Source organism: Penaeus japonicus, unplaced genomic scaffold (assembly GCF_977035675.1).
Source record: "Penaeus japonicus unplaced genomic scaffold, GWHDUDI00000001_assembly GWHDUDI00000019, whole genome shotgun sequence".
Classification (NCBI taxonomy): Eukaryota; Metazoa; Arthropoda; class Malacostraca; order Decapoda; family Penaeidae; genus Penaeus; species Penaeus japonicus.
In genome coordinates this window covers 9,405,418-9,410,417 of record NW_028234421.1, presented here as the reverse complement: position 1 = coordinate 9,410,417, position 5,000 = coordinate 9,405,418, and the positions used below count along the sequence as shown (strand labels likewise).

Sequence of the window (5,000 nt, the reverse complement as noted above, 5' to 3'; positions counted from 1 at the left end):
CTCTCTCTCCCTCTCCCTCTCCCTCTCCATGTCTCCCTACCCCCTTTCTCACTCTCACACTCACACTCACACTCACTCACTCAATAACTCTCTTGTACACACACATAAACACACACACACACACACACGACGTCGTAACAAACTAACTACCATATGTGCACACAATAACTTAAATACCCAGTGAGACACGCAGCCACAATCATATACACAGACAGAAACATGAACACATGCACGCCCCTCTCACTCACTCACTCTCACACTCACTCTCACTCTCACTCTCACTCTCACTCTCATTCACTCTCTCACTCTCACTCACCCTCACTCACCCACCCATCCACCCACTAACACACACATACACAATCACAATCACAATCACAATCACAATCACACAATCACACACACGCACCCCTTCCCGGCCCCCCGGCTTCCCCCCCCCCACACCACACGCATTAAACCACTCCCACCCCCATCCCCACCTCCCATCCCCACCCAAAAAAAAAAAAAAAAATCGCCATGACTGTAATTTCTGTGACATTGTGAAGAGTTCATTCATTCTGTGGTCACGTCACTCGCTCACTCGGCCGCCTGTGACTCACTCACCCACTCGCTGATTCACGCAATAGCTACGTGGTATGGATAGATGTACTTTGTTCTGTCTATTCGATCCATGTCCGTCTATCCGTGTCTATTGTGTCTATTCTGTGTTTCTTTTTATTTGTTGATTTGCTTTTTTTTTCTGAAAGATTTTCGGGTGGATGGTTTTGAAGCCGCGAAGGAATTTGTTGTGTTGTTTGGGCGGAATTCTAATGGTTTTCGTACCGATGATCGACCTTATGAGACCTGGTCGGCGGCGGTAGTGATAGGGTGAAGGGGGGATTCCTATTTTTTTATCTTTTCGTTATTTTATTCTTCCTCTTTTATCCTTATTTTGTCCGTTTTATTGTTTGTTTATTTTCATATTTATTTCTGTATTCATTTTTATGCACATTTTTTTTATTCGTATCCGTATTATTGATAGATTGTTTCATTATCCATTTATTATTTATTTATTTATCTGTTAGTTAGTTTATTTATTTGTTTATTGATCTGTTTATACATTTTTGGTTATTTGTTTATTCAACATTTTTTTACGCTTTCTTATTCCCTAAATCATTCGTTTACCCTTCTGTTCTTCTTATCCTCCTCCATGTCTTAATCCTCATCACCATCAGCAAAATTATCATGATTGTGATGATGCTATCGTAACATCGCCAACAATAACATTATAATCATCATCACCATCATCATCACCATCACCATTTACAGTGCGAGTTTATACGGTGTTGTTTTGCCTTTCCGGTCATCAAGCTAGAGTGAAGTAAAGAAATATAGCTATCCTTCCGCCCTCCCGCCCCCCTTTCTCTATCTCTCTCTCTCTATCTATCTGTCTATCTATCTATCTATCTATTTATCTGTCTGTCTATCTCTGTCTATCTCCCTCCCCTCCCTCCGTCTCATGTTGCATCATCCTCTGCCTCCATACTATTTCTTCCTCCTCTCTCCACCCCCCACCTTCCCCCTTCCCCCCTTCCCCCTTCCCTCACCCCACCCTTGCATGACTCACCGGAAGTGTGGTTTTATGTGGACGTGAGGGGGGGGAGGGAAGAGGGGAGATATGGGGAGGGGGGTAACGGAAGGGGGGAAGGGGAAAGGGGAAAAAGGAGTATTGGAGGGAAGATAGAGGAGAAGGGGGGGGAGACGAAGGAGAGGAGGAGGAATATAGAAGAGGAGAGTAGAGGGGAGGGAAGGAGGGAGGGGAAAAGGGAGGATAGGAAGGAAGATGGGAGGAGAGGGGGAGATATATAGAATGACCGGGGAGGGTGGTGGGGAAGGGAAGGTAAGAGAGAAGGATAGAGGTAGGTAGGGAGGGAGGGAGAGAAGGATTAGAGGAAGTAAGGGAGGGAGGGAGAGAAGGATAGATATAGGTAGGGAGGGAGGGAGGGAAGGATTAGAGGTAGGTAGGGAGGGAGGGAGAGAAGGATAGAGGTATGTAAGGAGAGAGGGAGGGAAGGATAGAGATAGGTAGGTAGCTAGGGAGAGATGGATAGAGGTAGGGAGGGAGGTAGGGAGAGATGGATAGAGGTAGGGAGGGAGAGAAGCACAGAGGTAGGGAGGGAAGGGAGGGGGAAGAGGAGGAAACACCTAACCTTGACCTTGTCAGATTAGCGCCGGTTGCCTGTAGGGTCGTACGTGTCCCTCTGCCTCCGAGTGGTCTTACAAGCAAGGGTCGCGGTTGCTGTTTGTGCTTGGCGGGGATAAGGATGGTGATGACCATGTTATTGTCAAGGCATTTTGTGGTTTGATTTCATTCTACTATTGTTGTTGCCTTATTGTTATTATTGTTTTTTTGTTGTTGTTGTTATTGCTTTATTTCATCATTTTACTGTTGTCTCATTTTCGCGAATTCCTTGAGTTTAGTTTTCTCAGAGATGAGGGACGTCAATTAATAATCTTTTTTATCACGAGTCATAAATCGCGTGGCATAAATCGCTCTTCGCATTGGAGGTGATATATTTCGTCGGATCAAGTTTTGATGATAAATTCATAGGTGATCATTTATTGAGTGCTGATTCATGGCGGCGGTAAGAATATGTTCAATCTTTCCGTGTCGAGCTCATATTGAGATATATTTACCTCCTCCCCCCACCCCCCACCCTACACCCTGACACACACCACTATTTCTCCATCTCTTTTTCTCTACCTGCCTGCCCTCTAAAATATATCTATCTATCTGTCTATCTATCTTCCTCTCTCCCCTTTATACAGACAAACGCACATTTATGTGTATAAATATGTAAGAATGTATGGACATACACGTGTGTGTGTGTGTGTGTGTGTGCGTGTGTGTGTGTTTGCGTGCGCGTGTGCGTGCGTGCGTGCGTGCAGGAGCGTAACCTTCACCGACCTACCGAATTGTGTGGGATGCCGGTGCTTCGAAGCCACTCCTAGGTCTATCATTTCCAATAGACCTAGGTGCGCTGTCTGGCTCCCTGTCTCCTAGGTATTTTTACCCCCATGACTCATGACTCATGACTTGGCGCAGGGGGAGCAAGGTGTCCCGGAGCCCCCCCCCCCTCCCTCCCTTCCGGGACACCATCCTCCCATTCTCATACCCCCCCCCTTCCCACTCTTCCCTCATACCTTTCTCTCTCTCACTCTCTCTCTCTCTCTCTCTCTCTCTCTCTCTCTCTCTCTCTCTCTCCCTCTCTCTCTCTCTCTCTCTCTCTCTCTCTCCCTCTCTCTCTCCTTCTTCTCCTTCTCCATCTCCCTCTCTCTCTCTCTCTCCACTCTCCCCCTCCACCCACTTCTCTCTCTCTCTCTCCCTCTCCCCTCTCTCTCCCTCTCTTCCTCTCCTCCTCTCTCTCTCTCTCCTCTCTCTCTCTCTCTCTCTCTCTCTCTCTCTCTCCCTCTCTCCCTCTCTCCCTCTCTCCCTCTCTCCCTCTCTCCCTCCTTCCCTCCCTCTCTCACCCTCTCTTTCTCTCTCCATCTCTCTCTCTCCTCTCCCTCTTTCTCTCTCTTTCTCTCTCTCCCTTCCCATCCTCCTCCCCTCCCCGTCCCCCCCACCCCCTATCTCTTTTTTCACTCTCATGTCTTTATTACTTTTGTCTGTTATTTTACTAGCTTTTATCTGTTTATATCAATTGCATATTTTTATCATTCTTGTTAATTTGAGGTGGAATTTCCTTTTATTCTTATTTTCATTTTTTAAAATAAGAGAGAGGGGGCGAGGTAGGGGGGGGTAAGGGTATGCCACGTATGTTATCAGATGATTGATAAACTATCTTCTTCGAGTGACATCTGATGTGGTGTCGTCTCGATGTGGCGGTTACCGGAATCAAGCAAGGGTTACCCGAAGTGGCACTTGAAGGACTTACTCTTTGGTTGAGACCGACTGCTTGCGTTCGTCTCTTAGTTGAGGCGATGGGTGCTTGAAAGGGAGGTCTTAGATTGAGGGCCGATCAGAAGTTGGAGGGCGGTAGTGATGTTCTCTCTTTGTGTTAATCTCTCTCTCGCTCTCGCTCTTGCTCGCTCTTGATCTCTCTCTCTCTCTCTTTCTCTCTCTCTCTTTCTTTCTCTCTCTCTTTCTTTCTCTCTCTCTTTCTTTCTCTCTCTCTTTCTTTCTCTCTCTCTCTCTCTCTCTCTCTCTCTCTCTCTCTCTCTCTCTCTCTCTCTCTCTCTCTCTCTCTCTCTCTCTCTCTGTCTCGCTCTTTATATATATATATATATATATATATATATATATATATATATATATATATATATACATGTTATGGTATGTGTGTTTGTGTGTGTTACTGTGTATGAATATGCTTCTAATTCTACTTGATTGTTTATATACCACTTAAGTAACAAATTCATTATTTCCCCAAGTATTATATTTAATGAATACAAGGATCCTTTCAATAAACCATTCTTGCACGTGCAATGCAAGCCGTAGATCAGCCAGACATCCACGAGACTCAAAATGCAGTAATAGGTCTGATTACTTCTTGCAGGATGGGTTGCAATGTCAACTTTGATCATATGCTTTCGGTGCCCATTAATCAAGTGGTGCAACATACCTCCTTTGCAGAATGACATACCGCTGCAATTTATGTGTCTGCAAGTGTATATCTGGGGTGAGGTAGTATGTGCTTGGGAGATGAAGAAGCGCGCGCGCGCATGTGTGTGTGTGTGTTTGCTTGTTATGATAGTGAAGAAGACGAAGAGAGAGAGAGAGAGAAAGAGAGGGGGAGAGAGAGAGAGAGAGAGAGAGAGAGAGAGAGAGAGAGAGAGAGAGAGAGAGAGAGAGAGAGAGAGAGAGAGAGAGAGAGAGGGAGAGAGGAGAAGAGAGAGAGAGAGAAAAGAAGAGGGGGAGGAGAGAGGGTGGAGAAGAGAAGAGAGGAAGAAGGGATAAGTGAAGAGAGAGAGAGAGAGAAAGAGAGAGAAGAGAGCCGTGCAATTTCAGAGCACCATAACCA

At 45.8% G+C, this 5,000-nt stretch overlaps 1 protein-coding gene across 1 annotated transcript in view; it reads left to right on the top strand.

The window, feature by feature from the left end:
- Positions 1-5,000, top strand: part of sog (chordin short gastrulation) — a gene marked incomplete in the record, with an annotated part of 238,829 nt that overhangs the window by 172,175 nt on the left and 61,654 nt on the right.